This window comes from Myzus persicae, unplaced genomic scaffold (assembly GCF_001856785.1).
Source record: "Myzus persicae strain clone G006 unplaced genomic scaffold, MPER_G0061.0, whole genome shotgun sequence".
NCBI classification, from domain to species: domain Eukaryota; kingdom Metazoa; phylum Arthropoda; class Insecta; order Hemiptera; family Aphididae; genus Myzus; species Myzus persicae.
The window spans coordinates 561,111-583,403 of record NW_019100581.1 but is presented as its reverse complement, the minus strand read 5'-3'; the positions used below and the strand labels follow the sequence as shown (position 1 = coordinate 583,403).

Sequence of the window (22,293 nt, the reverse complement as noted above, 5' to 3'; positions counted from 1 at the left end):
AGAGAGGATGTGAGCATTACATCACATCTTCCTATGGTTCCTTCCATTCCACCGCGATACCATTAGTTTTACGGATGAGACTGATGTATAAATACATCAAATACTATATTAAAGGCCCCAAATGTATGCTATAACATACTTTAACACAACCCAATCCTATACTAATTGCAAGATAACACTCGTCGAGAATTATTTGAAAGAACAAAAACATGTTATGTAGATAACCGTGATGTGCTGACGTGTACCTGGTACGTAAATAACCATTTTTAATGATAGTATAATATGATTATAGTAGTATTACAATAATAGTATAATACTTGAAGTATTGTATTATTAAATACCGTCTATGTAGAAATCGTTGACATTTTACCGTAAATTACCAAAAAATATATATATTCTGCATCTTTTTTTTTTTTTTTAATAACATAATACATATAAGTCTACAATCTGTACATTAGATGCAATAAGTGCAATAAATGTGTTGTGTTGAATGTCGGAATACGAGTAGTCAGGACCGGACAACAGAATTCGTCCAGATGAGGCGGCACCTCCAATACATTCTTTACCTACTTCTCTGTCCAAATAAACAATCACATTATCATGTATTGGTGGATGTTTGAGATATGGAATTTTTGTATTAAAATTGTTGTGAATACCTGACAACAAAAATAATTAGTAAATAAATATCCACGAATCACGATTATATTGGAACGTAACAGTGGTGTGCTATTACGATGGATTATCATTTCGTCTCCGCCAGAGCATTTTATACTTAATCTTTTAATCATTTTGTTCGATTAAAGATATTTTAATACATCACCCGATATTTGTATTTATAGTTTTTTAACGATTTAATACCAACAAAGTTTTAACGGAAACGTTTCACTCGAGATGAGGCATTTCGAGTTGCTTTCGAGTGGAAACCCACGTGAAAACGACCGAGGGCACGTCCTTGCCAGGGAGAGGTGGTTTGATGGAGTGACGGAAGACCTAAAGACTATGAAAAGAGGCGGGAAGTGATTGTAGTGTCGTCCAAAAGTCTTCTAGTGAGTCGAATGGCCCGAAGAAGAAGAAGAAGAAGAAGAAGAGAAAAGTGTTTCTCAAAGAGTGCACAGAGGGCTAACCTAACCTTGGTCACAACTATCCGACGACCGCTGCAGTAATTACTATATCGCCCACCTGCCCGTATGGATATCGTGTTATGTTTTCAAACGCGTTTCCCGGGGAGAGGGGGTTCGGAGACCGCGGACCGCCGCGGAAATCGGGAGTATCCGGAAAATATGAAAACCGGTGGCGCGGAGAAAAACGCGCGGACCTGCGGCGGCGGCGGCGGCCAGGAGACGCGCACGCGCCCGGTGCCGGTTGCACGTGTGCGATCGGGCGCCGCGCCGCGCCGGTACGACCCACTGGCTGGCCGGCCGGGCGCGGCGGCCGCATAGGTGGTAGTAGCGTCGTGTACAGCGTGGCGCGCGCATACACACTCACCGGGACACACTGGCACCACAACGCATAATCGCGATATTATCTCCGTCGTCGTCGTCGCCGTCGCCGCGCGAAATCTAATAGAATATCATCGTAATATCGGCGGCCGATCCGTTGCAGTGCGACCCGACCGGCGACACGACGCGTCCGTCCCGCGCGACAACGCGTACGACCGCGAATCCGTTCCGAGTGGAAACGGTTTTCGAAAAATATTTTTCCGAATCGACAAAAAAAAATCGTCCGATCCGCGACCATGATAATATAATAACATTTTATTCGACGACACACACGGTACCGCCGACGACGGTCGTGTACCTCTATACGACACGCAATAATAAAATAATATTATACAAATTATTATCATACTTAATATTATAACCTTATCGTCGCATTGCGATCGCCGTGTCTTTCGTGCTGAAAAAACATACTTAATTGATATTGTTGTTTTTTTTCCTAATTATATTTTTTTTTTACCAGTGTAACAATTATACGTTTTTTTATCCACAAGCCTCGAACGATTGTATTAAAATATAATTTATATAAATATAAAGTGATTTTTTTTTTTTTTTGTAAAACAAACGATTTTTAATAAAACATTTTTTTCATGCGAAAATATTTTTTGTCAGTGTTTTGTGTTTTTTGTTAATTTATTCATTCGTTTTCTTACTATTTTTATGTATAATAAAGTGTATTTTAATCATACTAATTTATTTAAACTTCATTAATATATTAAAATATTCTTTATCCAGAATTTCACAACAATACGCACAAGGTAAGATTTTTCATTTATTCATCGTGTATTATTATTTTAAAACTGTAGCTCAAATTCGTTAAATTATGTATATTAAAATATTTCCAGTGGTTTATATGACCAAAACACAAAAATAATTAAATACGAAATAATTAAAACTAATACCTTCATTCTAAAGCGCGGCTAATTTAACATTGTTGAACTTGCGAAATTTCGTTTGATGTCAGGCCCACACGTGTTCCTAGACATTATTATACTATCAACTTTTATCGCGATAATAGGTACAATCGTTAATCTTTCAGAAAACCCGACGGTTATAATCATATACCTAGCCATAACATAGTGTTATAGTTCAAAATAGCCGTATAACGACTATGGTAGTGTAGTTACAACTGAAAAATCGAAAACAAATTATCCCAACTAGTTTTTTAAGACGTAGACTGTTACTTGGGTGAAAAAAAAAATTATCACTTGATGTCTAATACACATCATATTAAACCCAAGTGCGTTTAAATGTGCGGAAAAAAATAATATTTCGTTTAACACGCCATAATATACGTGTAGGTATATACGTATGGACGTATATATAAAATGCGTTTAATGCAACTCTGTAGTCGGCGGCATCTCGTGTATATGCAATAAAAAATAAAAAGAGTTAAATGACTGCAAAGTACATGTGGTCCCAATTCCAATGACCGATTCGAAAGCTATTCGAAATACCGGTTCGCCTGTGTCTGCACGTCTGGTGTGGAAAGCGATAATTACGACCTTTTATTATTTTTAGAATGATAAAGTTTAATAAACAAACCGAAAAAAACGTTAATTGTTAATCATTAAAATTAATTGTTTTCGATGATAAATCCATACGACACGCGATATGATTGAAATAGTTATCATCGGATTTCCTTAAATGTTTTATTTAGGTAAAAGTAAAATATATTTCATGCATTTTCGACGGCTGATCGGCATTTTTATGTAAATATTTTGAACTCGTATCTGGTATTAGTGTATATAATAATATATAGTATATGTACAATGTATTATTAATTTATTTTTTGAATATATAACAATATGACCGCAAATTATTATATTGTTTAATTTATTGATTGTTTTACTGTGACGAGTTATTTTGTTAGATAAAATCAATCAAATAAAATCAATAGGATTTTTTGCTTTGCTAATATAATTTACCCACAACACATTTTAAAATTTGAGATTTAATAATAACTTATTTTTTTTGTTATAGCATTAGTAAATATATACATTTTTTAAATGTAAACATTTTTTGGATACAATTTAATATTTTGTTATAATGTTTATCGTTATAAATTATTATTGTTGTTATATTATATAAGCTGTAATAAATTAAAGATAAAATAAATATATAAATTGTGTTAGTTTTATCATTATCAATATGACAAATTAGTAAAATATCAAAACGATTTTAATCCCTATAATGAAATATACCATAGACAGCTTAAATGTAAAAAGATTTGTAAATTTAAATAAATAATGATTACTTAAAATTGAAATACATCTATACATTTTCTAGTGCTAAAACAAATTTAAAATTAATACTATTTTATAAGTGCAAGAAGGTTCTTTAAGATTATAGAATCTATAACAGTAAAAATTTAACTGACCGTTGCATAATGATATGTCCGAAGATAAAACGAAATCTATACAAATAGTTTATATTACTATACAACGAAATAGTTATATCGTTTTTCCGTATAAATATGCTATACATTACGAATTTTTAATGTATTATAATTAGGTAGATATACCTATTATAGTACCTCCATATTAAATGTTCTTCATGCCTATTATTTATAATTTAATTGCATATAATATAAAAATTTATTACACATGTCAGCTGAATTTGTTTATCATTTTTTTCAATTTTGCTTATGAAAACGTTCATATTTTAATATTTTAGTATATTATTATAATAACGCTCCATGCAGGTCTTATTCCGGTCTAAAATTCTAAACCGACTGTACCGATCGTTTCCCCCAACAATATTAATAATAATAATAATAATAACAATAATAATATTTCGACGGAACGACAAAATAACCCACTCGATACCTTTTTGAAACGAATAATAAATTTCCATTGCAACAATAATAATAAAAATAACAACATAATGGGGCTACTCTTTACGCACACGCGGTTAATGTGCGCGGTCGAGGATTAGGACCCGACGGTGAATTTTTTTCGTCCGAATGTCTGTTTGTTTGTCCGACGGTTTGTTTGAATAGTGAACACATTATAATATGGCGTACTACGTTTACGTACGTGCGGTAGCGAAAATAAACGATTCACACACGTACCACAGTAATAACCGATCGGGTTACCCCGAGAGTCATCAGCTGTGGTGTTGGCAAAACTTTGTATCCCTTCGAACAAATCACTAAAAATGTTGTCATGTTGTAGAAATATACAAAAGATAATATCATAGACGAGGTACACCGTGGTACCATACAATAATAGGAGATATTGGAGTTTGATTTTTGGAGGACATTTGGGTGTATCTCGGACAGGTATTAATTATTATTGCAACTTTTGAAATGTTTTTTATTAGTACCGGGATGTACTCGAGTTGTATATGGATATGGTAAAAATTGATTTAATTGTTAGCTGATACTAAATTAGGTTTCCCCAAGCCCAGCCCTGAGTGTCTCTGCAGTCGGTTTTCATTAAATGTTCGTCTATTTTTGTTATTAAGCCAAGCACACATTGCTCATTAATAATCCTTTTTTTGTGGGAGAGATATCAATACATTTGAAATACAAGCGGATTTTTATTTCATCTTTTGCTATAACTATATATTTATATATATATATATATATTATAATATGTTCACCTTGTCATCTGCAGTGTCAAAGCTATCGTCGGTACAGGCTATCGAAATCCCCCTAATGGTCCAAATTTATCTTATGTAACAAGACCTGGGATTTTGTCATACACATTAAAAAAAAATTATATAATTCATAAGTAGGTACTTATATTCATTGAATGTAACCAACCAATACCAAGTCTTGGACAAGTGACAAACAATTTTTGAATCACACATTATGGAATAAAATATTTTGGTTCGCCCGTGATGCGAACAGCCATCGTCTCAGTATTGTGATTCCGAAAACAGACCTATTTCAAACGATATACGAAAATGTCGCTTTGAGCGGCAGTTACTTTAATGTACATTACAAAATTTTGTAAGGCATACAATACCTGATCCGGTGCTTGTACCAGCAATTTGTATTTCGTACCGAACAAATATTATATTTATTTAAATTTCAGACAGGTAATCAGTGATAATATTTTATAATGTTATAGTGAGTGACAATATTTGATAAATAACATTTACCGTTATGACTACAGCAGTGCGACACTCTCGGAACTCGGCGTTTTTCTTTTCGTCGTTACTAAAAACTTCATTGAAGTTCCGTTTTGGGTTACTGACGCCGGGTTTTGTGTAATACGGTCGCCAACCCACATCCGGATATAGTGTACCATTCAGTACCGGTGACTATAGGACTTTTATATAGTACCTAGTAGAATAATACTTGAATTACAATGGATGCATAAATCTACACAAATTGTATTATTACTACGCTGGAGAGTATGTGCCTCCTAAGTCTGATCACTCTATAATCTCAGAAACTGCTTTCGATTCTTTCAACTCCTTTCGACCGGTGTATTAGAGCTCACACATGAATTTCGTAACTATTTGGCTCGCGAAAATCGAATATTTTTTTTTTTGTTCACGTATAGGTCTTTCATTGGTTGGAACCGTTAGAGGAATGTAATTTTGAATGAAAGAGTTTACTAGCCGACCCGCAATGCGTAGTCATGTGATTTAAGATGTTATAAATATGAGACGCGTCTAATGGAAATAAAACTGTGATGGCATCACATTAGAAAAGCTAATTACCAACAAATGATGATTGCCTATGGTACCGATACCGGTAAGTTGTGATAACCAAATAATTGGGTACAATTCCCTAGAACGGTCGGCGAGAACGATATTTCGCATTAAATCGCGTTTTCCGTATCGTCGTCGATCAAATACGCTTTTTACATTACCGCATCGTCGTTTCGTGTTGCATTGCATACGGTACGTAACCACGTAAACTTTAGACATAAACCCCGAGGAATACCGATAACATTTATTTTAATTTCCTGCTCGACCGTATCGTGTACAATACCTATATAACCGAAGATAATAATAATAATAATAATAAATAACAATAAAATATTATAATATGTTTGCACATCGGATTGGTCTTGATATATTATACTATTATATACAAATTACAAATATTATGTGCTTTCGTATTTTATTTGCGCTCACTACGCATTACTTACTAAAGTTATTGTGTGTACCATACTTCGGCTGTTATTATAATATCGCGTTTATACAACTCATATAATATAATGTATCATTGAATTATACACGTGGAACGTATTATAGGTTAGGTACCCCATCGCATATAAAGAAAACTCCGAGCTCGGGCACCGCGGTCTCGGGAAATTATGACAGGTCTGCGCGGACCGTCGTCGGATAAGTTTTCCAAAGGGGTTGGTCCGTCTGGCTGTATAATAGCAGTATAATATCGTCATCGAGTGTATTTATTTATTCGTCAGTTCGGCGGTCGAATCCCGCCGCAGACGTCTGGGCTTAAACGATACGAAATAAAAGTATTGTGACTCGTTTTCGCCATCGTCCAAATGTTAATTTATAATGTCGGCGGTACATTTACCGCGATTTATTATGCACTATATTACTATGTGCAATACAATATAATGTACCTATAGAATAATATTATTGCGTCTGATAGACGACAGATTTATAGCGATCATCGCGTCGTCCTGCAAATATTATAATATCGTACGAAACCAATGTGTCTGGCTACGATTTACAATAATTACGAAATCTTCGGCGATGCACAATGTATTTTATACGTTTTTGTTTATATGGGCACTCCCCCTACTACAATAATACCGTGTCGTGTCGTCGATATAATATTTCAACGCCATTAGTAACAGCTCATCTATACTCAGCACATTTACGCGTTACATATATATAATTATAAGACTATTCGATTTATATGTATTATAGAAGCAAGGGAGTTGAATTCTCCACTTTGCGGTGCGTACATAATAATTTAATGCTATGTCAAGACAATATACGTATAATATTATTATAGTACAATCATTGCAGTTTAGATTTACGCTCATCAATTGTACAGTGGAGCGCGACATTGTTTTCAGCGTATTATTTGTGAACGGATAAATGCGATTTCAAATAAGCGCTTTTGTTTCTTTTACACTTCTCGTATCCGTTAGTATAATACTTGTTATCACTGACTCGCTCATAATTTCGAATAACTATAACTGGATGAGAAATGTTCAACCGTTGATTGGTGAGTGGTACTTTTTTGGTGTAAAGCTTAACTTAAAATGAAAAAAGCTTTGTTTACGGGTTTTTGAAAAATTTCCGTAATAATTAATGACCAGGGCTGTGAATTTAATGCACTTAAAAACTATTAAATATGCATTCATATATGCACTAAAATCTGACAAAATATGCTCTAAAAATTCTTAAAATATGCAAAAAAAACTACAAAAATTAAACTTTTATTTTTATTTTTTTATTAATTTTAGTTTAAATATTAGTATTTTTACTTCTTGGTATAAGTATATGAGTTATTGATCTTAACTAGTCTTGGGCTTCGTCGTATACAAGATCTATAAAAGAAAATATATAAGTTATATAAGTGATATAAATTATAATTAAATATAATTAAAATTATATATTTTACCTTTAAAGTAGTTATTGCATTGAACAACCAATGATTTCTTCAGGTTTTCGAACTTGAAAGACCTCCTGTTTGGTGCCAACAAAGTTTTATATAAAGAAAATTAGCTTTCTACGTCTGACGAAGTTATTGGGGCAAACTTGAAATACGTCATGTCGCTACTGGTTAAATCTTCTGGTATATCTAAATCTACGCCATTTTTTTCGCCCGTTAATATTTTTGAAATATTACAAATAATTTAAAATCCTTTGTTTTTGTTGAGTACTGTTTGTAAAAACAGAATAATTTCGATAAAACCATAAAAATTATAATTTATACTTTAAGATTGACCGAAAAAATGTAAATATTACGAAAAAAAAGCATTTAAACAAAAAAATTATTAAAATAAGCATTTATATGCCCTAACCTATGAAATATGCAAAAATATGCAAAACAAATTTGGTATTTGAGCTACAAATAAGTAAAAACAAATTTTGGCCGAATCCATTTTTTTATAAAGTGTAGCAAAAAAAACATGCAAATGCATTAAATTCACAGCCCTGCCAATGACCCATTTATTAAGTGAACATTTGTGTAAGTATTTAAAAAAATCGTACTGTTAATATAAATCAAAACATATTTGAACAGTTCAAGTATCTACCTATTCTATTACAAACCGGAATTACCTACATTATAATATAGTCTTTACGCTTAATGCTATATAATACTCATTAAAAAACATTAAATACTTAAAAAATAATGCATATTTTATACTGTTATAATACCTCGATGATAATATTATAATCATGTCATGTGTGTTATTCTGCCGATGGCCGTATGATAATAAAAAACCAACGCACATTTGATAAGTGATAACAGCATGGTGTTCATTGTGTTATACACATACTGTTTTAAATTATAATAAATTATAAAATTTTTTTATGGAATGAATTTGTAAATATACAATATTATACTGTTTTACTCATGTGTGTAAGTATAATATTTATTTTCATGATATTCCTGCGCATAAATCATCCGGTCGAATGGCACGCGTATTGCAGATAGTTCACTGCACGTGCGGCTAATAGGTTATATATATACAGTGGGTCACATACACTATTAATTGTTACCATACACAATGACTTATTTATGGGGACGTGTAGGAGGTTCCCAACCATTTAGGAAATTAAAACATTTCAATAAATTTTCTGGCAATATTTACAAAGGAAAAAAAAATAGTAAACTATTGATAATGACTATTGTTTCTGAAGAAGAATATTTTGTATCATGGTGTTGACAGTGTATTTTTTATAAATTACAATTTACGTAAAATAGTTTCGAAATCCGTTACTCATGACAGTATTTTCAATATACTTTTGTTGCTTACGACTGATTCTACTCGGGAGTTGTGTGATCAGCTGTGGTGTATTTTTAATCACAGTAGTCGTCACGCGGTCACGGTTCATTACCGGACATTTGGTTGAATTTTCGGGGTGGATAGGGGGGGGGGGGCTAGCATTATCCAAAAAATAAAGTGACCCGCGCCTCGATCATTATGTAAATTACGGTCAACGGATGTACGTATACTTCCATTTCGAGAGGGGACGAACATTATTTTTTCGACGACCCTCGATGTCCATCTATGTCACAGTTATTTACTCGACCAGATATTGATGTGTTGGCGTCAAATATGCCACTGATCATATTATGCATAAAGGCTGCATGTGGGGCGGATTGCAAACAGTTTAGTGCGACTTTGACAAATCATTATAATATTAGGTATTGTAACAGTTGGTAATTCAGTGTATATATTATATAAATATTATAAACATCTCGGAAAGACACCTCAAATCGTAATAATTATTAGTGGGAAGTTGCGCCCGGACAATACTGGATAAAAAAAGGTCATAGCTAACTGGCCTACTGTTTTTTTTTTTGTACCGACCAATGAGGTGCGTCAGGGTTAGGGAGGCTGCGCTGTGTTGCATTAAGTAGTTTGGATAATATATTCTGGCGCAATACCATACGATTTTTTAACGAAATGTTCACAGAAATTATGAGTCACTTCGCTTTTTATAACCGAAATCCTTAAAAAAAAAAATCTAAATTGTTTTATCATTGCGTAACATATAATATTAACCGTGGAACGATTCGAGCCAATCGTACAGGTAGGTAGGTTGCATATTATAAAATAATAATATGCATTCTTAAACCACCACCGGAGGATGCGGTTTTTTATAAGCGCCGTTGTCGATTTATCGTCTGTATATTATAATATTATATAGTATACACACTTAATAATAATATGATATTATTACAATAAAAACGTATACAACGCGTCGACGACAGACGGGCGCGTTCCGACCGTTTCGTGTTATTTAGAATAGTCACACTATTATTTATGTGATCCAATATTATTATTATCATCACCGAGAATGTGCACCGTCGGTGTGTCGTCTACGACACGTATATATATGACGGGCGCGTGTGACAAGACGAGCGGTCGCGTAATAATTTATAGTTTTATTGTATAATTGTATTTAATCGACTACGAAACCGAACCGTTTTTCGAGTGTTTTTTTTTCCGTTTCACACGCCGAGTGGTGTCAGTCAGTCAATCGTCGTCGTCGATTTTATTATTTCGACAATCGCAGGCCGCGCGGACGATCGTCGTTGACACGCGGGCGGCGAACAACAGATATCTGTTTAAACACGAACTATTTTTTTAATTTTTTTTTTTTTGGTTTTTCTTGTGGACACATTTGGTGAAAAACAGACAAACTCTGCTTCACGTCACTGCATTATGCGTGGTATTTGAAACGTTAACAATTAAAAACTAAATTATACACATCATTATGGACACCATGTATTATATGGATTGTCGTGGTCCATCGCAATCGAGTCAAGCGCTCGACCAAGTCATGATTATTATTGCTTTTGTGAAAAAAAGCCACAGAATATTATTATAATGTTATTTTTTAGGTATTCGGTGCCGGCGTAATGCACTTGTGTAGTTATACCTCCTACCTTGATATCCGGGAAACGATAAAAACATTTTTGAAAAATTCTTCTAATAATAATATATTTATAATATTATAGAAATATACAATAATGTTATGTAACGTGTGTGTTTTTTTCCTGCTCACATTGAAATATATCACTGCATATCGCTCTTCAGATAAAATTCGCGATTCGGATTGATAATAATATATTACACTCCGAGGCGGCCGCGCGTACGATCTCTGCACTAAATTATGTTATAATTGTTATTATGATAGTTGTAGGTATAGGGCCTGCGTGTGTCAAGATAAACCGCCAAGTCGTCGGTCGATATAATATATCATATATTATCATAATGAATACGGCGACGGTGATATACGGTGTTCCGACCGCCGCCGTAAAATATAATTTATTTTCTAGTATTTTGCGATTCGATTAACAAAACGACGCGTTACTGCTGTAATATTATTGTCGCGCGTGAAATTAGAAATATTTTCTGATTTTTGAACTCGACCGCCGATCCGAATCGCGTGCGAGATTTCCGATAGCGTTTCGATCGTTCGCACCTCCGACAAATCGCACACGATTTAAACACCCCCCCCCCCCCGGCTTCCAGCTAATTGTACATGGTTATGACGAGCATAACATTATTGTGCACAAACGAGTCTGCCGAAAAACGAAACGATACCGACGATTTCCATAGTACCTACGGTGGCTGTTGGATGTCACGACGATTTCCATAATATTGTACTGCCTGCAGTCGCTGCGGTATCCACCAAGAGTCGTGACCTAGAAAACTGTCGTCAAGTCCAGCATCTCGTCGTCAAAAAATATACTCGCAATCCACCGCTTTTGGATTACGTCGTTCTTATTCGGTCCCGTAAATTTCACGAACAAGCATACGCAGGTACCTGTATCAACACGTCGTCTCCTGTCGATGAAAATGAAAATCCTCTACCGAATTTCTCCAGGGAATTGTATACATTATTATTGCGGTTTTCCCCGAGCTAGTATAAGATTTGTTTCCACGGATAAAACGCTTATTGTGATAAAGTAGAATATCAAATATCAAACGAACTTATAATAAATACTGCGTTCTTGCAGTATATTTTGGTTTATTTTCACAACATTTTTAATCGGTTCGCCCATCCGTTAGGGTAAGACAAGATGAGATTGTTTAACTGCTATGCACGTGTGTTGTAAGTATTCTGATTTGTAGACTAGAGGGTATAGGGCCGGTAAAGAGTAAAAAAATAAATACAATAACAAATTCGTCTATTCAATATATTATATAATAGGTAGATAATATTATTATTATTATTATGTAATTAAATGTTCACAACATAATTATTACACTGCAGTTATGAGAAAATCGCAAAAATATGTATACCTTGTATACCTAGCCTATTGTATAGTAAAGTATAATTATGTCGGAGTGAATTACGACGATGACGTGAATGGAGATAAGAACGCGTACCTAACTATCGGGTTAATCATTTTTATTTTCATTAAATATACAACAAACTGTCGAAATACAATATTTCAAGTAATAATAATATCATATTTTTATTCAGGTACATAATGTATACATTATGCGCCGTATATTATTGATAACCGATCACGAATATCAATTTAAATTCCATTCATGCTCATAAATATAAAAAAGAAAAATAGCGCAGTTAAAATAATTATTGTTTAATACGTCCATATAAATAATAATTTATCTTTTATATCCATCACACTAAAAAATTATAATTCTATTTATACGGTCGACGAAATGCAATCTATTAGGCACCTAATTGTTTTTTATGGAGTCGTTCAACGCATATAATACATATTTTATGCAATATGCATAAATAGGTTAGGTCTTATATAAATATATTATAATGATATCTACATACTCGTAATGTAAATTTTGGCGTCCATATTTAAACGGTGCGCTCATCAATTTTTTTCGACCAAATGGTTTGAATTCTATTCCTAATGAACGTTCGTCGACATTTGAGGTCACGTAAAAGGCCAAAATCCACGTAATCGCGTGTTTCGCATAACATTGCGGTAGCGCTGCAGTTACGTTCACGACTTTCTAAACTTTCGTCATTGATTGATAATATTGCTTATCAATGTACCTGCACACGTTGACCATCAAAATATTTCTGTTCAAATGTCTATTCATTCAAATCACGCCGGGCACAGTATATGTGATAACAATATTGTTTCTAATCAATGGTAATTATTTAATCGCCGCTATATTCGCTGAAAACTTCGCAGTGACCGGCGCAATTGGAGCTAAATATACTAAATAACATCATATTAGTATTTTATAATATTATTTAGGGTTCCTTTCCAATGAAATAGTGCCTGGCCATATTATAACATAATATTACGTAATATTTTATTGTTATGTTCAGGTTTTTAGCGATTGAACAAAATGTTAAAAATATGCACCCATTGATACCATAGGTTAGATTGCCGCGATGTCTACGTTTTAATTTTCATGATCCTTATACCTGTGATTCATAATCATTTCGTTCGATTATGTTCGCGATGTCAGATGTTGTTTTATGACCAATAATCATGATCAAGAATATTCTCTCGTAAGAAAGAAAAAGCATACGTTTTAGAATTACGATTTCTATTGTATCTGTAAGATGCAACTAATAATACAATATTGATTTTATTTTTTTGCTTATTTTAATAACTTTATTAATTAATGTTTGAAAACAAATTAAGACCTTTTAAAATATATAATATGTTCATTATGTTTATATTATTGTAAACAAATTACTGTAACAAGTTGTATATCTATTAAACACGATTTTCAAACCATTATAATTTAATATAGTATATTATGAATTATTTTCTTTACAAATTACAATACATAATATTTTTATTTATAAGAGATAAGTCATAGCCCATAGGTCTGTAATACTTGGTCACTCCAATCGACAATTTTAAAATAACTATACTTACAATTAAAGTTATCGTAAAGAACATTTTGAATAATAGTTTATGGTCCTCAATTTTTTTCTTGTATTTCCTGTTGCAGCAAACAGATATTTAAAAATAATTTTGATTGAATTACATTAATTAGTATATTAAAATATAACGATTATTTTACATGCACTTCGAATTAAATTGTGCGTTCGTAAATATTATTTTCGTTTATCATAGCATGTGAAAAAACTGTGAGCTATATTATTATTAAAAACTAATTAAACATCTTTAATTGTGTGGTTCATTTAAAAATGTTGATCGGAGTAACTTGCGCGTACTGTAGACCTATGACCTATCTCATATAAATTTAAAAATACACTACAATTACGGAAAATAATTTATATATTTTATTAAGTTAAAATTATTTAAAAGTCCATTTGATAATATTGTTATAAATACTTCAACATAATATAACAAGTGTTCAATTATATGTATACAACTTTTTCTCAGTAATTTTTATAATAGTAGGTGAGAACGGATCTATTATTAATATTATGTGGTTGTAAAATTAAAAAATATTATACAAAAGATTCAATGTAATGTGGGCCACCTTAATAGGCCACCTTACTAACCGGTACATATTAGTATACACAATGCTTTTTTTTGCGTAAATAAAATTCTTGCATTAGGTACAATGATTATGTGTCTGCAGAGTGGACATACTGAATGTTCACATCAATATTTCGGTGATCATTTTTTTTGTTTAGAATGTGGTCAAAAAACAAAACTTTACTGTAAAGGAACTTCAATGTTAGTATCGGGAATTTAGAGTGTCCTCCAGTTTTCATACAAACACACATGTTATGATTTCGCAATGCTTTAAACTATAAAAAAAAAAACCCAACTGTGGCTGTGTTCATCATCACGATAATATTATTTATTAAGATTTAAAATAAATGTTAGTTAACCCTGTGACAAGTTAAACGTATAATATATATGTCATAGGGAACCGAATCGTCGCGATCTTGGACATCTATAGTCGCTATCTAAGCTTCGATACATGACGTACCATATTATGAAATAATATTTTATCATTATAAGTAACGCGTGTCTATTTGAGAGAAATATTTTATTACGACCCATACGCATTCATCGCGTACGCTTTTGTACTATATAAAAAAAATAAAAAATGGTATATAAATCATTAAACAAGCAACATTTCCTTCGGCTCAAAAAGTGCTGTATTTTGGAAGTCCAGCGCCGTTCTACGAATTCATAATATTCGTATGATTCGCTATCGACGACGCAATTCCATGCGCAACAGGACGCTAATAAACTACATCGGTGGCGTGGTGTGATATGGGGGAGGGGGAGGGGGGGTAGTTATCGACCAACTTATTATCTCGGTTTTCTACGTCATTTTTTTACAAGTACTGCGCATTTGGGCTATAATATTTCCATATCGCCTATCGGCACATATACATTGGCGCGAACGTCCCGGAAAACGTAACACTATACATTACATGTTATTATATGTCTTAAAACAGTTGTGGATTAAACTTTAAATATTATATTATGTTTCACTATTGTTATTATTCGGGAGTAGTTGGGCGTATCGATTATTTGATTATGCAACGATTTATTAAAAAACAATCCATGTAGATTTGCGCAGAGATACGTGCGTTATACTATATTTCTTATCTTTATTATATATATTGTATTACCTATATTAGTAATATTACTCACGTATTAAATTTTCACCGAGGAATTTTTTTTTTTTTTTGAAATCAGAAGGTTTGAAAACTTAATTTATATATATTTTGTAGAGGATTAATTGTCAGGCGAACAATAATGACTAGTGAGGACATTTCGAGGACATTTCTAACCTAACCGTCTAATATCTAAGCATGTCCTACCACTTTGTCTTTTTGAAATGTATTTACAATAACTTTATTGCAAAATAAAATATAGGAACGAATAAACTGACCAAACATTTTTGTAATAATATTACAATCATTATGGTGTATCGTTGCAAAATTATGATGGGAAAATTATTCATATTTACACACAACTTTGTACTTACCGCCGACTGCACTTGTTTGTGACACTGGAAATTATTTCTGTGTTCCGCATATTTCTATACAATCTCTTTAGTTACCGACTCGAATATAATGTATATTAATTATGCACATATTGTACATAATCACTTGATTGTGTTTCTGAGATAAAAATGACGTTGAGCTATAAAGTCGAGAGAATTTCGCGTTTATTATCGCTCGTATTGTTGTTGTGGTTAAGTAATTACTTTCGAAATGTCAACAGCGTTCTGTGCAACGGATCGACCATAATTTAGTTGAGGGTTCAGACACAAGTTTTTTGAAGTATACCGAACAAGTAAATATGTATAATAGTAAAATGTGACTAGGAAATGAGTTTAATTTCAACACAAATCTTTATGTTATTATATACGTATTGATCTAAGAATATATTTTTTTTTTTACTGACGAGATAGCAATAGCGCAGTCGATATCTTGACACAACTAACTTAACTATATAGGCAATGACAAGGGGCACATAAAGCAACTTTAGTAAATACAATGGAAAATCAAAGAATTCGCTACTACCGTATTTAATATTTTAATATTTATAAAAATGTAGTTTATAAACCACCTCCTCGCAACGATGAGAACCTACGTCCGTGTTTGTACCTATTTTTCGGAATAACACGAAATAATATTTTCGGCGAGGAGACTTAATCAATCTCACCTGCAGCCTATTATTTTTCTAACAATTATTAATTATTTTGTTAAATGTCATAGAAAGGTTCACCGATGGGTGTCTTCTTCTTTTGAAAATTGAAATCATAAATATTATATGTATTTATTACCGTTTTCATACATTTTGCTCATTGTCCTCTACATAATGGATTGTAAATATCGGTATGGAAAATTAAATTAAAATAAATATGATAAATTGGAGATCGACTTTCAATTAATATGCTTAAAAACACGAGGATGACAGGACGAACGGTGAGTTCGGCTAAGTCTTTAATAGATTGTAAAAGGGAGACTATGGCGGAAAGGCCGTAGAGTATTGTATCGTTATCGTCGGAGTCTCTGCTCGCCGCCATCATCGAGTCGATAAAACATTGTGAAAATTTCGCCGCTGCACATAATATTATATTATTATCGGTCGCACACGCGAAAAAAAAAGTGGCTCTGAAGATTTTATTAGAGTCCCGTTTGCACAGTGCATTCGCTGCCATTCATTATTTTATTGTCGACAGCGACAACGACCGCCGCCTTTTTCTTGACTCGAGTGGGAGGGAGAGAGAGAGAGTGAGTGAGAGAGAGAGAGACTCATAATATTATGAGTCAAACTCGGCCGTCGCATAAAAAGCGTTTGGATGTTTTTTTGTTCTTTTTTTCCGTTTCCTTTTTCACCCTCTGCTCCCTGCGGCAGCCCCGTCACCCGCCGTCGCCTCCGTTGATAAACTGTTCTGCGCCGAGGAAAACCGTTTACAGACTGCAAAATATAAGGGCGGTGGCGGCGGCCGGCCGGCGGAATGAGACTGGAAAATTAAAATAAAACCGCATAAATCATTATGTGCGCGACCGAAGGTTTTTATTTTTCTTAAGTACGAAACGCACACACGTACGTGCGTATGTGTGTACGTGTGTGTGTGTGTACGTGTACGTGTGTGTGTGTATGTGTGTGTGTGTGTGTGCGTGTGTGTGTGTGTGTGCATCTCGCAGTATATTTATTGTTTTATATACGTTATTATGGCCACGAATCAAAATGTAAAAATCCCTCCGGACGCGTTTTACGAGCAACGCCCACCGCCCGCGCGTCCAGCGATCTCGGAACTGACCCATCCAAAGCGACTTTTTAAGTGTCGTCTGCTTTATTATTATTATATTATCGTTATTATTATTATTATTATTATTATTATTATTATTGTAATATACCGCAGCTGCAGCAACGGCCCTTTTCCGCAGCGTTCGCCCGTCGACCGAGCAGCCAACACTGTGCGATATATATTTTTTTCTCTGTATATAAATCACTCGCGCTTAATGTAGTCCTTTTAATAATATAATAATAATGATCGTTCGTCGTGTTCAGTTCATTTTTTTGTAGGTGCTATTTGGTCTATCCATTTTTTCCCTCGCTAATACTTAATACCATGTATATAGTAGCTGTCGATACAGCGGTGCGCGATAAACAAAATTATTGCGCTAGGTATCTGCGCATAGCCCTATCCTTTGGAGTGTTGAAGGTGGTTTGTGTCACAGTAGCTAGTTGTCACGGGGTAGAAATCATTTTTGGATTCCGAGCGGACCGACGAAAGTGCAGTTGATTTTACAATGATAATATTATGTTTGGGCGTGTGTTTTTTTAAAAATTACTTCCGGTGTACGATAAGATCCAATTCAATTCGTTTTCTTTTATACTCGCTATATATGTACCTACCCACACCCGTTGCATTTAGATACGTTGTACTTGCATGTACTTGTACTTAATAATTATTCCTTTATGACAATATTACTTTTACACGTATGATATAATCATACATATACTGTTTATGATATCTAAAAAGCCGATTGGAGTTTATATCGATAAAATAAAAAAAAATAAAAAATACCCTGCACGTTAATACAAAACTTTTTGATTTTTTAAACGAACTTTTAGCCTCCTATTTTAAAATGCAACCGGGATCCATTATCATCTATATAATAATATGATTTTAGACCGATTCCGTCACGCGTGTGTATATGCAGACGAGGTCTGGCGCTGGAGGTTTTTCACTCTGTGCGTCTGCGGTGTACTTCGGTATATAGGTAAACGTGCGTATTATATTTTATAATAATTATCACAGTATAAATCTACATGAATACCCACGGCACCGGTAACCCAACTTGCAGGATACGGCCGTTACAATATACAAAGCGGTGCAGGTGTTGGTATTTTTCGTTTTGTCCTGATGATTTTTGTTGGAATTTCAAAAAAGTCGACGACGACGTTCCTATAATATATGGGCGCCGCCGAACGATAGAGCTTTATACCACCAATACTATGGCCGCGCGTTCGGTGTAAGTGCAATAGCATATAATATAATATTATGGCAGTCGATAAACAACGCATTACATAGAGACACTCTTATAAATGTGGTACGACATTGTACACTATACCTTCGGCAGCATGAAATTTCTGCGGCAGGGCGGCCGTAAAAAGACGGTGGGTGGTCGGTCGGTCGGTCGGTCGGTCGGTCGGCTGTGCCCGCGACATAATATTATTATATGCGAGCAAAATCTGTATAGTGGTAAATCTCCATCACTGAAGTTGACCGTTTTGCCGCCCAACCGTGTGCGGAGTTTCGGGTAGAGCGGTCTGCGAGCGTTCGTATTATCACCGCCCGTCGTCGAAAAAGAATTCGGCTTCACGTTTCATCGGGAAAGTTTGATTTTTTTTTCCACCACCACCGCTCGGCGCGAATAATATAATACATAGTGAACAACGATAAAATCAGTAGCAGCGCACCTATATATTATATTGAACGAAGGATTTTATTTCAAGTGACGTGCGTCGGAACGGATTACATTTTCCCTGAACAATCCGTGCCCGAGGGGTTGGAGGGGGGTTTGTAACGGCTCCGCGGTGGGGAGGGTGGGGGCGGCATGACGAATTATTGTCTTTTAAACTTTGGACAACACTCGGACGAGCCCCGCGCGCCCGCCGAGACGCCCAGACGCAATAATTATGGTTCACTATTGTGCGCGTGTATCTCCGGGGTGTAAACACGTCACGTAATCGATATATTGCGCGGCGATAATCGATCGACAAATTCGAATTCAAAAGTACAAAATATAATAACATGTCAAACGCGCACGCGGGGTTGTATTTCATGTGAGAATAAATTCGTGCCGGCAGCTATCGCGGGAACTTTTGCGATAATATTAAAATATTGTTTGTCGTCACATGTGCAGTGTATGCTGCAGCAGTTGTGCGCGCAGAAATGTGAAACAAACATCTCGTGACGTCTCGGGTCGGGTTCGCGAATGACCGCACACGATATATAGCGCCGAAATCGCACGAGAGCAAAAAAAAAAAACGAAGAGATTTGGACGAATAATCTGACTGGTGGTTGCGACTTATAATATTACTGTCGACGCGTGAACATTGTAATATGATATATCATGTAGATTTGAATAAATTCGCCAAACCGTTTCGGGTTATTGAAGTACTCTGCCGGGAGTCTGCTGTTGCGGATTAAACGCTTACGAGTATGTGTACTAGTAGTATATATATAATATTATATGTATATGAGTAAATAAATTATCGTGCATCAAGATAAAACCCAGTGTTCGCTCACCCCGACTTTGGTGTCGGTCGACTTTTTCCAAAAACCGGAACGCATTTGACATAATATTATTGTGTCTTATACACACTGCTGTGAATAAATGCAGAGGTTGCGTCATGCTATTATATCGTTATCATAATATAATCGTACAATACGTAGATGATTTTCGGTTACTATTACCAATTTTGGGGGGGTTAACGAAAGCAATCAATCTTGAAAAGTTAAGTTAATATTCAAATAAATTTCCTTCGGCTAAAAGTTGATCAAGAAAAAATTTAACCACACAAGTCTAAGGTTGTGATGGAAAACACAACAGACTCAACTCTGTTTACAAAAAAAGTAAATTTTTTTCGAGCTACAATATTTTTAATTCATAAAATGCCCTTGTGTTTTGTCACACGCCAGCGCTTGTACCAAGACGTTTGACATTGTGCAAACACCAGATTATTATGATATAATATTATTAGAAAATAAATTATTACGAACATCGAACAGGAGTCAAGAGTTGCGCAAGATACGATAAGAAAATTAACTTAACCGCACGACAATATCGATCATGATAACTGTGAAAAGTTACAACAAAAACAGTTTCGACTGAATAATTGAAAAGCAAAAATGTTTAACTGGTCAAGTTGAAGGTTTTACAGAACAATTAACCGTTTGACAAGTTAATGCCCTGCACCTTTGACTGTCAAACGAGAGTCGGATTGACGAGAAACGTATATTATAATATAGTACAATTGGATGCCCACAATAATAGTATATAATAGCCGGTAAGGTCGCCGAGGAATGGATTGTTTTTTTTAGACAGTCACGACGTGCACATAGGTACCTGCGCATTAAAAAATATCGTCGTGCGACGTGTAAAAAGCTCTACGTCCTGCCACCGCCAAAGGATGTGGTGTGGGTACGTTTTTTTCGTGTACCAGGAAACCGATTCGTGTAGCAGGCGCTGCTGCACCGCACGCTGAACCCCGGTCTCATTTGCATATTTTACCATAGTTAATTTTAAATGCGAATATTTTACAACTAGAGCGCTGGTTCTATAGAATAATACCGGTTAAACGAATCCGTTTGAATCACTGCAATAATTATTTACAACAATCACGACGACTTCATATGGTTGATAAACGTTTTTTTTTTTTTTAAATTTTAATACTGCTCGGGTATATTATGAACTATAATCGTCGAATAAGTATAATATTATTAATATAGAATACTCGACGCCCGGTGCACAGCGTGTAGCTTATAATAATAATAATTGTTATTATTATTATTATTATTATTATTATTACGTTACCTTCGATATATTATACTACATAATATATTATTATTGTTATTATTATAATTACCAAAACTATTATCATAACCATTATTTTTATTATCTTATTTATGCCATAGGAAAATAATCGTTAAAAATTTAAACTTAAAAATTTGTTTTGTAAGAAAAAATGACCATCATACCAATATTAATACTATGTGACTCATCAATCGTCGTCGCGCCAGATGAATTTTTAATTAGAAGAGCATATTATTATAATACGCTGTTTGAAACGACGATGTACTCAAATGCATCCTTGCTCCCATTTGCAATGATAAATATTGCTTTTAATGCGCTGCGAATAATCAGAAAAGTACTAGTTGTGTGCGGTGTCTCGACTGTTTAACCACACGCAGGCCATGCAGGCTAGAATTTATTTGTTTTCTTTACAAGTTTTTTGAACAAAAATTTTAAAATAAAAAGTCACTTCAAGATTTTGTGTTGCTTACTGTGGTGATTGGTTTTTATTCCAATTGAATTTGTCCGGTATTCGATGTAGCTTATACATACAAAATCGTTTGTTGTTCGTACTTGGAATCGTATGGAATCTATCTTTTATGTATTTCATTTTTATTTATAATGTAAAGCGTATAATGCGTTGAAAATATGAACTCAACCGCGTTGACATGTCTACGTT

At 34.2% G+C, this 22,293-nt stretch overlaps 1 protein-coding gene across 1 annotated transcript in view; it reads left to right on the top strand.

Annotated features, from left to right (window-relative positions):
• The first annotated feature begins 2,130 nt into the window (after window positions 1-2,130).
• Window positions 2,131-22,293, top strand: part of LOC111034370 (BMP-binding endothelial regulator protein) — a 78,687-nt gene continuing 58,524 nt past the window's right edge. The window contains exon 1 of the mRNA XM_022315559.1: window positions 2,131-2,254. The gene's annotated coding sequence lies outside the window, so the exon portion shown is untranslated. The remainder of the gene's footprint in view (window positions 2,255-22,293) is intronic.